Source organism: Arachis hypogaea, chromosome 3 (assembly GCF_003086295.3).
Source record: "Arachis hypogaea cultivar Tifrunner chromosome 3, arahy.Tifrunner.gnm2.J5K5, whole genome shotgun sequence".
NCBI classification, from domain to species: Eukaryota; Viridiplantae; Streptophyta; class Magnoliopsida; order Fabales; family Fabaceae; genus Arachis; species Arachis hypogaea.
The window spans coordinates 75,029,222-75,044,076 of record NC_092038.1 but is presented as its reverse complement, the minus strand read 5'-3'; the positions used below and the strand labels follow the sequence as shown (position 1 = coordinate 75,044,076).

Below are 14,855 nucleotides of genomic sequence, written 5' to 3'. Positions count from 1 at the left end.
TGAAAATATCTGCTAATTGCTCCTCAGATTTAACAAATTGAATACTAATATCCCCTTTTTGGACATGTTCTCTTATTGAGTGAAATTTCACTTCAATATGCTTAGTCCTAGAGTGCAAAACTGGATTTTTAGAAATATTGATGGCACTCATATTATCACACATCAAGAAAATATTTTCAGCATTTAATTTGTAATCAGCAAGCTGTATTTTTAACTATAAAAGCTGAGAACAACAAGAAGAAGCAGCTATATACTCAGCCTCTATAGTAGATAAGGCCACTATCAGTTGCTTCTTACTTGACCAAACATTTAAGGACTTTCCAAGGAAGCAACATAGGCCTGAGTGCTCCTTCTATCAACTCTATCACCAGCAAAATCTGCATCACAATAACCAACTGCAGAAAAATCATCAATCTTAGGATACCAAAGACCAAAATTGGATGTGCCATGAACATATCTAATGATCCTTTTAACTGCTGAAAGATGTGACTCTTTAGGTTTGGATTGGAACCTTGAACACAATCCAACACTTTGCACAATGTCGGGTCTAGAGGATGTTAAGTACATAAGAGAACCAATCATTCCTTTATACCTAGTCTCATCTACATCTTTCTCAGTTTCTCCCTTATCTAATTTAGAATTAGGTTGCATGGGAGTTCCCATGGGTTTGGCATTTTCCATACAAAATTTCTTAACTAATTCCTTGGCATACTTCTCTTGATGAAAGAAAATACCATTTTCAGTTTGTTTAATTTACAGCCCAAGGAAAAAATTAAGTTCACCCATCATACTTATTTCAAATTCACTTATCATGAGTTTTCCAAATTCAAAACAAAGGGATTCATTTGCTGATCCAAAAATAATGTCATTAACATATATTTGGACTAGAATAAAAGACTCATTAGAATTCTTGATAAATAGAGCTGTGTCTGTGGCGCCTTTTTGAAAACCATTTTTCAAAAGAAAAGAGCTAAGTCTCTCATACCAAGCTGTAGGAGCTTGTCTTAAACCATAGAGAGCTTTAGATAATTTGAAAACATGATCAGAATGCTCTTTATTTTCAAAACCAGGTGGCTGCTCCACATACACTTCTCTATCTATCACACCATTCAAAAATACACATTTCATATCCATTTGATATAATTTAAAACCACAAAATGCAGCATAGGCCAAGAGAAGTCTTATGGCTTCCATTCGGGCAACAGGGGCAAAGGATTCATCAAAGTCTATTCCTTCTTCTTGGTTATATCCTTGTGCCACAAGCCTTGCCTTGTTTCTTGCAATGCTGTCATCTTCTCCTAACTTGTTCCGAAATATCCACTTGGTGCCGGTCACTTTCTTTCCACTCGGCCTTGGAACCAAAGTCCACACTTGGTTCTTCTCAAACTCAAGAAGCTCATCCTCCATTGCTTTAACCCAAGAAGGGTCACTAAGGGCTTCCTTGACATTTTGAGGCTCTATTTATGAGAGAAGGGCAATGTTTGAACCTTCATTTGCCTTTCTAGTGGATGACCGAGTTCTAACCCCTTGTGAGACGTCCCTAATGACAAATTCCTCTGGATAATTCTTCAAGAATCTCCATTCACGAGGTCTAGTGGACTTGGAGGTAGATTCAGTTACCAAGGGACTTTGGGTGCTGCTGTCTTCAGGATCTCCCTCAGATTCATGAGACAAAATGGAATTGTCTCTCGAATTTTTAGAAACTGCAGTCTCTAGGTCAGGTTGAACAGAATTTCCATTTTCTTTATTTTGCCCAATTTCAACTTCCTTTTGAGCTTGATTTTCTGCATCACAATCTTCCAAAATGCTTTGCACCAAGTTAGTATCACAAAATGTAACATGTATGGACTCCTCAATAATCCTAGCATCTTAATGATAAACCCTATATGTTTTACTAGTTGTGGAATATCCTACAAAAAAACACTCATAAGCCTTTGGATCAAATTTACCCAAATTATCCTTGTTATTTAAAACAAAACATTTGCATCCAAAGATGTGTAAGTGGTCTAAGTTTGGTGGGTATCCTTTTCAAAGTTCATAAGGGGTTTTCTTCAAAAATTTCCTTATGATTATTCTATTCAAAATGTGGCAAGCCATGTTAACTGCTTCAGCCCAAAGGAATTTTGGAACATTGCTCTCGCAAAGCATAGCTCTTATCATCTCTTGTATGCTTCTATTTCTCCTTTCCACCACACCATTTTGTTGTGGTGTCTGATGAGCGGATAATTTGTACGCTTTTTGGCATTGTTTTTAGTATGTTTTTGGTATGATCTAGTTAGTTTTTAGTATATTTTTATTAGTTTTTAGTTAAAATTCACTTTTCTGGGCTTTACTATGAGTTTGTGTGTTTTTCTGTGATTTCAGGTATTTTCTGGCTAAAATTGAGGGACCTGAGCAAAAATCTGATTCAGAGACCAAAAAGGACTGCAGATGCTGTTGGATTCTGACCTCCCTGAACTCGAAGTGAATTTTCTGGAGCTACAGAAGCCCAATTGGCGCGCTCTCAACGGCGTTAAAAAGTAGACATCCTGGGCTTTCCAGCAATATATGATAGTCCATACTTTGCCCAAGATTTGATGGCCCAAACCGGCGTACAAAGTCACCCTCAGAAATTCCAGCGTTAAACGCCAGAACTGGCACCAAAATGGGAGTTAAACGCCCAAACTGGCATAAAAGCTGGCGTTTAACTCCAAGAAGAGTCTCTACACGAAAATGCTTCATTGCTCAGCCCAAGCACACACCAAGTGGGCCCGGAAGTGGATTTTTATGTCATTTACTCATCTCTGTAAACCCTAGGCTACTAGTTCTCTATAAGTAGGACCTTTTACTATTGTATTGGGATATCTTGGTTCTTCTGGTTCCCTCTCTGGGGCCGAGGCCAATGATCACTCTTGTTCTTATGTATTTTCAACGGTGGAGTTTCTACACACCATAGATTAAGGTGTGGAGCTCTGCTGTACCTCGAGTATTAATGCAATTACTATTGTTCTTCTATTCAATTCCGCTTGTTCTTGTTCTAAGATACCACTTGTTCTTCAACTTGATGAATGTGATGATCAGTGACACTCATCATCATTCTCACCTATGAACGTGTGACTGACAACCACCTCCGTTCTACCTTAGATTGGGTGGATATCTCTTGGATTCCTGATACACGACGCATGGTTGATCGCCTGACAACCGAGTGCTCGCCTGACAAACGAGCCAGCCATTCCGTGAGATCAGAGTCTTCGTGGTATAGGCTAGAACTGATGGCGGCATTCAAGAGAATCCGGAAGGTCTAACCTTGTCTGTGGTATTCTGAGTAGGATTCAATGACTGAATGACTGTGACGTGCTTCAAACTCCTGAGGGCAGGGCGTTAGTGACAGACGCAAAAGAATCACTGGATTCTATTCCGGCCTGATCGAGAACCGACAGATGGATAGCCGTGCCGTGACAGGGTGCGTTGAACATTTCCACTGAGAGGATGGGAGGTAGCCACTGACAACGGTGAAACCCTTGCTTAAGCTTGCCATGGAAAGGAGTAAGAAGGATTGGATGAAGACAGTAGGAAAGCAGAGAGACGGAAGGGAAGGCATCTTCATACACTTATCTGAAGTTCCTACCAATGAATTACATAAGTATCTCTATCTTTATCTTTATGTTTTATGCGTTTATCACCATACCCATTTGAGTTTGCCTGACTAAGATTTACAAGGTGACCATAGCTTGCTTCATACCAACAATCTCTGTGGGATCGACCCTTACTCGCGTAAGGTTTATTACTTGGACGACCCAGTACACTTGCTGGTTAGTTGTGCGAAGTTGTGTTTATGCCATGGTATTGAACACCAAGTTTTTGGATTCATTACCGGGGATTATTTGTTTTGGGAAAAGTATTGATCACAATTTCGTGCACCAAGTTTTTGGCGCCGTTGCCGGGGATTGTTGAGTTTGGACAACTGACGGTTCATCTTGTTGCTTAGATTAGGTATTTTTTTTCGGAATTCTTGAAGATGAATTCTAGAGTTTCATGATGATTTGTTGAAGTCTGGCTGGCTGAGAGGCCATGTCTAATTTCATTGGACCGAGGTTTCAACTTATCATCACAAAAGCTTGTTGATTTCTATCAATCTTGCTTTTGGAGCAGTGATCTGCTAAGGCTTGGTTGGCCTTTGGCCATGTCTAGTGTTTTGGACCGAAGCTTTCTTTGAAAGCTTGGCTGGCTGTGAAGCCATGTCTAATTCCTGGACCGGAGTCTTAGACTAAACATTGCATGATTCCTGGAATTCTCATTAAGAATTTTGATACTTTTTTCCACTTAATTTTCGAAAAACACAAAAAAAAATTTACAAAATCATAAAATCCAAAAATATTTCTTGTTTGAGTCTAGTGTTTCATTTTAAGTTTGGTGTCAATTTCATACATTCATTCATGTGTCTTAAGGATCTTCAAGTAATTCTTGATGATTTCTTACTCTGATCTTTGAATTCTTTTGACTTGAGTGTTTATGTGTCTCATATGCATTCTCATTAGTGTCAGTAGTATACAAACTACTAAGTTTGGTGTCTTGCATGCATTGTTATTTGATTTTAGTTGTATTTTGATTATTCCTTATTATGAAAAATCCAAAAATATTTTTAATTTGTGTCTTTTCAAGTCAATAATACAGAGAATTAAAGATTCAGAACATACAGCAGAGGAATTGCACAGAAAAAGCTGGGCGTTCAAAACGCCCAGTGAAGAAGGACAGACTGGCGTTTAAACGCCAGCCAGGGTACCTGGTTGGGCGTTTAACGCCCAAAAAGGTATAGTTTTGGGCGTTAAACGCCAGAATGTGCACCATTCTGGGCGTTTAACGCCAGGATGGCACAAGAGGGAAGATTTTGTTTTCAAATCAAATTTTTTTCAAGTTTTCAAAATTTTTCAAAATCAAATCTTTTTCAAATCAAATCTTTTCAATCAAATCTTTTTCAAATTCAATTTCTTTCCATTTTCAAAGATACTTGCTATCAATCAATGATTTGATTCAACATTTCAAGTATGTTGCCTTTTCTGTTGAGAAAGGTTTAATGTTTGAATCATATCTTTTCTTGATAGCCAAGTCATTAATTTTCAAAATCAAATCTTTTTAAAATGTTTTTCAAATCATATCTTCTCAATCACATCTTTTTAAAGCTAATCATACCCTCTTAACCACATCTTTTTCAAAATAGCTTTCAATCAAATCTTTTTTATTTCTAATTTCAAAATCTTTTTCAAAAAGAATCACTTGATTTCTTTTTCACTCTTGATTTTCGAAAATCAATTAGTGTTTTTCAAAAATGTTTTCAAAATCTTTGACTTAATTTTCAAAAATTGCTTCCCTTCTTCTCACATCTTTCTATTTATGGACTAACACTATTCCTTGATGCAAAATTCGAACTCCATCTTCTTTGATAGGTTCGAATTTTCTACTTCTGCCTTCCATTTTTCTTTTCTTCTGACACCTCAAGGAATCTCTATACTGTGACATAGAGGATTCCATATTTCCTTGTTCTCTTCTCTTTCTTATGAGCAGGAGCAGAGACAAAAGCATTCTTATTGAGGCTGATCCCGAACCTGAAAGGACCTTGAAGCGAAAGCTAAGAGAAGCTAAGGCACAACTCTCTGTAGAGGACCTAACAGAAATCTTCAAAGAAGAAGAACTCATGGCAGCCAAAAACAACAACAATGCCAACAATGCAAGGAAGGTGCTGGGTGACTTTACTGCACCTACTCCCGACTTCTATGGGAGAAGCATCTCTATCCCTGCCATTGGAGCAAACAACTTTGAGCTTAAGCCTCAATTAGTTTCTCTAATGCAACAGAATTGCAAGTTTCATGGACTTCCATTGGAAGATCCTCATTAGTTTTTAGCTGAGTTCTTGCAAATCTGTGACACTGTCAAGACTAATGGGGTTGACCCTGAGGTCTACAGACTTATGCTATTCCCTTTTGCTGTAAGAGACAGAGCTAGGACATGGTTGGACTCACAACCTAAAGAAAGCCTGGACTCTTGGGAAAAGCTAGTCAATGCCTTCTTGGCAAAGTTCTTTCCACCTCAAAAATTGAGTAAGCTTAGAGTGGAAGTCCAAACCTTCAGACAGAAGGAAGGAGAATCCCTCTATGAAGCTTGGGAAAGATACAAACAATTAATCAGAAAGTGTCCTTCTGATATGCTTTCTGAATGGAGCATCATAGGTATTTTCTATGATGGTCTCTCTGAACTATCCAAAATGTCTTTGGATAGCTCTGCTGGAGGCTCTCTTCATCTGAAGAAGACGCCTACAGAAGCTCAAGAGCTGATTGAAATGGTTGCAAATAACCAATTCATGTACACTTCTGAAAGAAATCCTGTGAACAATGGGACTAGTCAGAAGAAAGGAGTTCTTGAGATTGACACTCTGAATGCCATATTGGCTCAGAACAAAATATTGACTCAACAAGTCAATATGATTTCTCAAAGTCTGTCTGGAATGCAAAATGCACCAAGCAGTACTAAGGAAGCTTCATCTGAGGAAGAAGCTTATGATCCTGAGAACCCTTCAATGGAAGAGGTGAATTACATGGGAGAACCCTATGGAAACACCTATAATCCTTCATGGAGAAATCATCCAAATTTTTCATGGAAGGATCAACAGAGACCTCAACAAGGTTTCAACAATAATAATGGTGGAAGAAACAGGTTTAGCAATAGCAAACCTTTTCCATCATCTTCTCAGCAACAGACAGAGAGTTCTAAGCAGAATAACTCTGACTTAGCAACCATGGTCTCTGATCTAATCAAAACCACTCAAAGTTTCATGACTGAAACAAGGTCCTCCATTAGAAACTTGGAGGCACAAGTGGGTCAGCTGAGCAAGAAATTTACTGAACTCCCTCCTAGTACTCTCCCAAGTAATAAAGAAGAAAATCCAAAAGGAGAGTGCAAGGCCATCAATATGGCCGAATTTTGGGAGGGAGGAGAGGCAGTGAACGCCACTGAGGAAGACCTCAATGAACGTCCACTGGCCTCCAATGAGTTTCCCAATGAGGAACCATGGGAATCTGAGGCTCAAAATGAGACCATAGAGATTCCATTGGACTTACTTCTGCCATTCATGAGCTCTGATGAGTATTCTTCCTCTGAAGAGGATGAATATGTCACTGAAGAGCAAGTTGCTAAATACCTTGGAGCAATCATGAAGTTGAATGACAAGTTATTTGGAAATGATACTTGGGAGGATGAACCCCCTTTGCTCACCAAAGAACTGGATGACTTGTCTAGGCAGAAATTGCCTCAAAAGAGACAGGATCCTGGGAAGTTTTCAATACCTTGTACCATAGGCACCATGACCTTCAAGAAGGCCTTGTGTGACTTAGGGTCAAGTGTAAACCTCATGCCTCTCTCTGTAATGGAGAAGCTAGGGATCTTTGAGATGCAAGCTGCAAAAATCTCACTAGAGATGGCAGACAATTCAAGAAAACAAGCCTATGGACTTGTAGAGGATGTTCTGGTAAAAGTTGAAGACCATTACATCCCTACTGATTTCATAGTCCTAGAGACTGGGAAGTGCATGGATGAATCCATCATCCTTGGCAGACCCTTCCTAGCCACAGCAAAGGCTGTGATTGATGTTGATAGAGGAGAGTTGATCATTCAAGTGAATGAAGAATCCTTGGTGTTTAAGGCTCAAGGATATCCCTCTGCCATCATGGAGAGGAAGCATGAAGAGCTTCTCCCAAAACAGAGCCAAACAGAGCCCCCACAGTCAAACTCTAAGTTTGGTGTTGGGAGGCCATAACCAAACTCTAAGTTTGGTGTTGAACCCCCACATTCAAACTTTAAGTTTGGTGTTGGGAGATTCCAACATAGCTCTGAGCATTTCTGAGGCTCCATGAGAGTCCTCTGTCAAGCTAATGACATTAAAGAAGCGCTTGTTGGGAGGCAACCCAATGTTTTATAATTAACTATTTTCTTTTGTTATTTTATGTTTTTTGTAGGTTGATGATCATGAGAAGTCACAAAATCAATGAAAAAAGCAAAAACAGAATGAAAAACAGGAAGAAAAACAGCACACTCTGGAGGACGCACCTACTGGCGTTTAAACGCCAGTAAGGCTAGCTGTTGGGCGTTTAACGCCCAGTCTGGCACCATTCTGGGCGTTTAACGCCAGAAAGGGGCACCAGACTGGCGTTAAACGCCAGAAAAGGGCAAACTCTTGGCGTTAAACGCCAGAAATGGGCACCAGCCCGGCGTTTAACGCCAGAAATGGCTAAAAACGCAATTTTGCTTGCCATTTGGTGCAGGGATGACTTTTCCTTGACACCTCAGGATCTGTGGACCCCACGGGATCCCCACCTACCCCACCACTCTCTCTCTCTTCTTCACCCATTCACCAATCACCTCAACACCTCTTCCCCAAAAACCCTTCACCTATCAAATCCCATCTTTCTCTTTACCACTCACATCCACCCTTCATAAAACCCCACTTACCTCACCATTCAAATTCAAACCACTTTCCCACCCAAACCCACCCTCAATTGACCGAACCCTACCCTCTCCCCACTCCTATATAAACCCATCTTCACTCCTTCATTTTCACACAACCTAAACACCACTTCTCCCCCTTTTTGGCCGAACACAAAGCCATTCCCTTCTTCCTCATTTCTTCTTCCTCTACTCTCTTCTTTCTTCTTTTGCTCGAGGACGAGCAAACCTTTTAAGTTTGGTGTGGTAAAAGCATTGCTTTTCTTTTTTCCATAACCATTTATGGCATCCAAGGCCGGAGAAATCTCTAGAAAGAGGAAAGGGAAGGCAAAAGCTTCTACCTCTGAGTCATGGGAGATAGAGAGATTCATCTCAAGGGTGCATCAAGACCACTTCTATGAAGTTGTGGCCTTGAAGAAGGTGATCCCCGAGGTCCCTTTTTCACTTAAAAAGAGTGAATATCCGGAGATCCGACATGAGATCCGAAGAAGAGGTTGGGAAGTTCTTACCAACCCCATTCAACAAGTCGGAATCTTAATGGTTCAAGAGTTCTATGCCAATGCATGGATCACTAAGAACCATGACCAAAGTATGAACCCGGATCCCAAGAATTGGCTTACTATGGTTCGGGGGAAATACTTGGATTTTAGTCCAGAAAATGTAAGGTTGGCATTCAATTTGCCCATGATGCAAGGAGATGAACATCCTTACACTAGAAGGGTCAACTTTGATCAAAGGTTGGACCAAGTCCTCACAGTCATATGTGAAGAGGGCGCCCAATGGAAGAGAGATTCAAGAGGGAAGCCGGTTCAATTGAGAAGGCATGACCTCAAACCCGTGGCTAGAAGATGGTTGGAGTTTATTCAACGCTCAATCATTCCCACTAGCAACCGGTCCGAAGTTACCATAGACCGGGCTATCATGATTCATAGCATCATGATTGGAGAAGAAATAGAAGTTCATGAGGTTATAGCTCAAGAACTCTATAAGGTGGCGGACAAGTCCTCTACCTTGGCAAGGTTAGCCTTTCCTCATCTCATTTGTCACCTCTGTTATTCAGTTGGAGTTGACATAGAGGGAGATATCCCTATTGATGAGGACAAGCCCATCACTAAGAAGAGGATGGAGCACACAAGAGACCCCACTCATCATGAGATCCCTGAGATTCCTCAAGGGATGCACTTTCCTCCACAAAACTATTGGGAGCAACTAAACACCTCCCTATGAGAATTGAGTTCCAACATGGGACAACTAAGGGTGGAGCACCAAGAACACTCCATCATCCTCCATGAAATTAGAGAAGATCAAAGAATCATGAGAGAGGAGCAACAAAGACAAGGAAGAGACATTGAGGAGCTCAAGCACTCCATAGGACCTTCAAGAGGAAGAAAGAGCCGCCATCACTAAGGTGGACCCGTTCCTTAATTTCCTTGTTCTTTATTTTCCTGTTTTTCGAATTTTAGTGCTTATGTTTATCTATGTTTGTGTCTTGTGATCATTAGTGTCTTAGTGTCTATGCCTTAAAGTTATGAATGTCCTATGAATCCATCACCTTTCTTGAATAAAAAAAACATGCTTAATTGAAAAAGAAAAAGAATTGCATGAATTTTGAATTTTATAACAGTTTAATTATTTTGATGTGGTGGCAATATTTTTGTTTTCTGAATGTATGCTTAAACAGTGCATATGTCTTTTGAATTTGTGGTTCATGAATGTTGGCTCTTGAAAGAATGATGAAAAAGGAGACATGTTACTGAGGATCTGAAAAATCATTAAAATGATTCTTGAAGCAAGAAAAAGCAAAGAAAAAAAAAGAAGAAAATTTTGAAAAAAAAAAAAGAAAACGAAAAAAAAAGGGGAGAAAAAGAAAGAAATAAAGTTGTGATCCAAGGCAAAAAGAGTGTGCTTAAGAACCCTGGACACCTCTAATTGGGGACTCTAGCAAAGCTGAGTCACAATCTGAAAAGGTTCACCCAATTATGTGTCTGTGGCATGTATGTATCCGGTGGTAATACTGGAAGACAGAGTGCTTTGGGCCACAGCCAAGACTCAATAAGTAGCTATGTTCAAGAATCATCATATTTTACTAGGAGAATCAATAACACTATCTGGATTCTAAGTTCCTAAAGAAGCCAATCATTCTGAATTTCAAAGGATAGAGTGAGATGCCAAAACTATTCAGAGGCAAAAAGCTAAAAGCCCCACTCATCTAATTAATACTGATCTTTATAGATGTTTTTGGAATTCATTGCATATTCTCTTCTTTTTATCTTATTTGATTTTCAGTTGCTTGAGGACAAGCAACAACTTAAGTTTGGTGTTGTGATGAGCGGATAATTTGTACGCTTTTTGGCATTGTTTTTAGTATGTTTTTGGTATGATCTAGTTAGTTTTTAGTATATTTTTATTAGTTTTTAGTTAAAATTCACTTTTCTGGGCTTTACTATGAGTTTGTGTGTTTTTCTGTGATTTCAGGTATTTTCTGGCTGAAATTGAGGGACCTGAGCAAAAATCTGATTCAAAGACCAAAAAGGACTGCAGATGCTGTTGGATTCTGACCTCCCTGCACTCGAAGTGGATTTTCTGGAGCTACAGAAGCCCAATTGGCGCGCTCTCAACGGTGTTGGAAAGTAGACATCCTGGGCTTTCCAGCAATATATGATAGTCCATACTTTGCCCAAGATTTGATGGCCCAAACCGGCGTACAAAGTCACCCTCAGAAATTCCAGCGTTAAACGCCAGAACTGGCACCAAAATGGGAGTTAAACGCCCAAACTGGCATAAAAGCTGGCGTTTAACTCCAAGAAGAGTCTCTACACGAAAATGCTTCATTTCTCAGCCCAAGCACACACCAAGTGGGCCCGGAAGTGGATTTTTATGTCATTTACTCATCTCTGTAAACCCTAGGCTACTAGTTCTCTATAAGTAGGACCTTTTACTATTGTATTGGGATATCTTGGTTCTTCTGGTTCCCTCTCTGGGGCCGAGGCCAATGATCACTCTTGTTCTTATGTATTTTCAATGGTGGAGTTTCTACACACCATAGATTAAGGTGTGGAGCTCTGCTGTACCTCGAGTATTAATGCAATTACTATTGTTCTTCTATTCAATTCCGCTTGTTCTTGTTCTAAGATACCACTTGTTCTTCAACTTGATGAATGTGATGATCCGTGACACTCATCATCATTCTCACCTATGAACGTGTGACTGAAAACCACCTCCGTTCTACCTTAGATTGGGTGGATATCTCTTGGATTCCTGATACACGACGCATGGTTGATCGCCTGACAACCGAGTGCTCGCCTGACAAACGAGCCAGCCATTCCGTGAGATCAGAGTCTTCGTGGTATAGGCTAGAACTGATGGCGGCATTCAAGAGAATCCGGAAGGTCTAACCTTGTCTGTGGTATTCTGAGTAGGATTCAATGACTGAATGACTGTGACGTGCTTCAAACTCCTGAGGGCGGGGCGTTAGTGACAGACGCAAAAGAATCACTGGATTCTATTCCGGCCTGATCGAGAACCGACAGATGGATAGCCGTGCCGTGACAGGGTGCGTTGAACATTTCCACTGAGAGGATGGGAGGTAGCCACTGACAACGGTGAAACCCTTGCTTAAGCTTGCCATGGAAAGGAGTAAGAAAGATTGGATGAAGACAGTAGGAAAGCAGAGAGACGGAAAGGAAGGCATCTTCATACGCTTATCTGAAGTTCCTACCAATGAATTACATAAGTATCTCTATCTTTATCTTTATGTTTTATGCGTTTATCACCATACCCATTTGAGTTTGCCTGACTAAGATTTACAAGGTGACCATAGCTTGCTTCATACCAACAATCTCTGTGGGATCGACCCTTACTCGCGTAAGGTTTATTACTTGGACGACCCAGTACACTTGCTGGTTAGTTGTGCGAAGTTGTGTTTATGCCATGGTATTGAACACCAAGTTTTTGGATTCATTACCGGGGATTATTTGTGTTGGGAAAAGTATTGATCACAATTTCGTGCACCAGTGTCCTTGGACAAGAGAAGTTGTGAGATATTCCAAATTCCTCACAAAAGCATTCAAATAAATTGTTTTCAAATTCAGTTCCATGATCGCTTCTTATAGAAGAGATTTTCAAATCCTTTTCATTTTGAATTTCTTGCAAAAAAGGTTCAAAGGCCGAAAAGGCTTCATTTTTGTGTGCAAGAAATAAAACCCAACCAAACCTAGTATAGTCATCCACAATTACTAAACCATAATGTTTACCACCTAAGCTTTGAGTTCTTGTTGGACCAAATAAATCAATGTGTAGCAACTCAAGTGGTCTTTTAGTAGAGATGTCTTTCTTTGGTTTAAAAGAGTTTTTTGTTTGTTTTCCCATTTGACAAGCATCACAAATGATATCTTTGTCAAGCTTTATTAAAGGAAGGCCTCTTACTAATTCTTTTTTTACAAGTTTGTTAATTTGAAACATACTTGCATGGCCCAATCTCTTGTGCCATATGCCATAACCACTTTTCGGATTCTTTAGAGTGAAGACAAGCTACATTTTGATCATTTAGTTCATCAAGAGTAAGTCCATACATATTATTAAAATGCTTGGCAACAAACATCACTTCATTTGTCTTTTCATTTATAACGCAGCATTCAAATCTTTTGAAAGTCACTAAATATCCTAAATCACACAGCTGACTTATACTCAAAAGATTATGTTTCAAACCACATACCAAAAGAACATCATCAATGAAAGTAGATTGCCCATTACCTACTTTTTCAACAGCAATGATTTTACCTTTACCATCGTCTCCAAAGGTTACAAAACCTCCATCATACTTGTTTAGTTTGATGAAGTAGGTTGACCTTCCAGTCATGTGCCTTGAACATCCACTATCCATGTACCACATGTCCTTTTTGTTCTTGGATGCTAGGCAAATCTGCATGAAGAGTTTCAAGTAGCCTTAGGTATCCAAATTAATTTGGATCCTTTGAAGTTAATCCATCTTGGTTGCCCAAGTGCATTGAATTCACAGACAACATTGTAAACTTTGTTTCCTACAACTCTCTTTTCAATGAAGCATTGTGCATATGAGTGACCAAATTTCTTGTAATTAACACAATGATTTTTTGTTGTGTGTTGCTGAAATTGAGGTGAGTTATATTGCTTGAAGTGATTAAATGGTTGAAATTTTCTGGTTTTTTGAGGAGATGGATTTCTTTTGACAAACTGATTTTTATTATAATTATTCCTCTTTGCAAAAATATTTTCACCAAAATTTTTGAAACTCTTTGAATTTTTCGAAAATGAGGTTTTGTTGTAGAAAATTGGTTTCTTGAAAGCAGCCTCATTTTTCGAAATGTAACCCAAACCTGGCCAGTTTGAGCTCGGATCAGATCTTGGTGAAGGCTCAGTTTCACTTGTGTATACTTCATCACATTTTTCTTCAAGAGTTGAAACATATCCAATACCATATTTGTTAGATGTATTTTTTTTATTTGATGAAGAAGCCACAAACTTTATAGAGGAAATATTGGAAACTACATCTTCCTTGGCTATGTAGCCTAAACCAGATTTTTCAAACAATGGTCTTTGACTTGCAAGTAATTTGTCCAAGTTACTTGAACCTTGAGCAAATTTTGCTAAGTCACCATTCAGCCTTTTAATCATATCATTTAATCTTTCATTTTCAGCAATTAACTCATGAGAAGGATCCATAATGTGCTTTCCTTTTAATTTTTCAAGTTCAGATTTTAAAAATCTATTTTCTTCAATAATGTCCAGAGCACATTCAGTTTCCTTCACTTTTTCTTTCAAAAAATCATTTTCAGCTCTTAACACATCTCTTTCAGATCTGCACTCATTGTATTTATCTAGCAGTTTTGATGTATTTAAGGTGAGATCATCAATAATAGCATGTAAATCATCTATGGTTAAATCATAGTAATTTACCTCATCAAGATTGTTGTTTCCAGCCATGAAACAATCTTTGTCTTCACCTTCAGATTCTTCTTCTTCATTTGAGTCATTTTCAAGATCCTCCCAAGCTGCCATAAGTACTCTCTTCCTTTCCTTCTTTCCTTTGTACTCTTTATTGAGCTTTGGATAGTTTAGCTTGAAGTGTCCAGCTTCCTTGCAGTGATGGCATGTCACCTTGCTCAGCTCGAACTTGTGGTCCTTTGAACTTGAGCCCTTGTATTTGCCCTTGTTCTTCATCATCCTTTTAAATCTCCTAGCAAAAAACAAAAGCTCATCATCTGAAATACCATCACTAGACTCACTCTCTTTCGGTTCTATCTGAGACTTGAGGGCTATTCCCTTTTTCTTTGAGTCTGTGTTTGTGTGTGTGGCTTCATAAGCAAGGAGTTTTCCTCTCAGCTCATCATAGGTTATGGGACTTA

At 39.2% G+C, this 14,855-nt stretch overlaps 1 non-coding gene across 1 annotated transcript; it reads right to left on the bottom strand.

Annotated features, from left to right (window-relative positions):
- Positions 1 to 6,076: 6,076 nt before the first annotated feature.
- LOC112793878 (small nucleolar RNA R71) lies at positions 6,077 to 6,184 on the bottom strand. Its single transcript, XR_003198567.1, has one exon. It is a non-coding gene; the product is annotated as a small nucleolar RNA R71 (small nucleolar RNA).
- Positions 6,185 to 14,855: the final 8,671 nt, after the last annotated feature.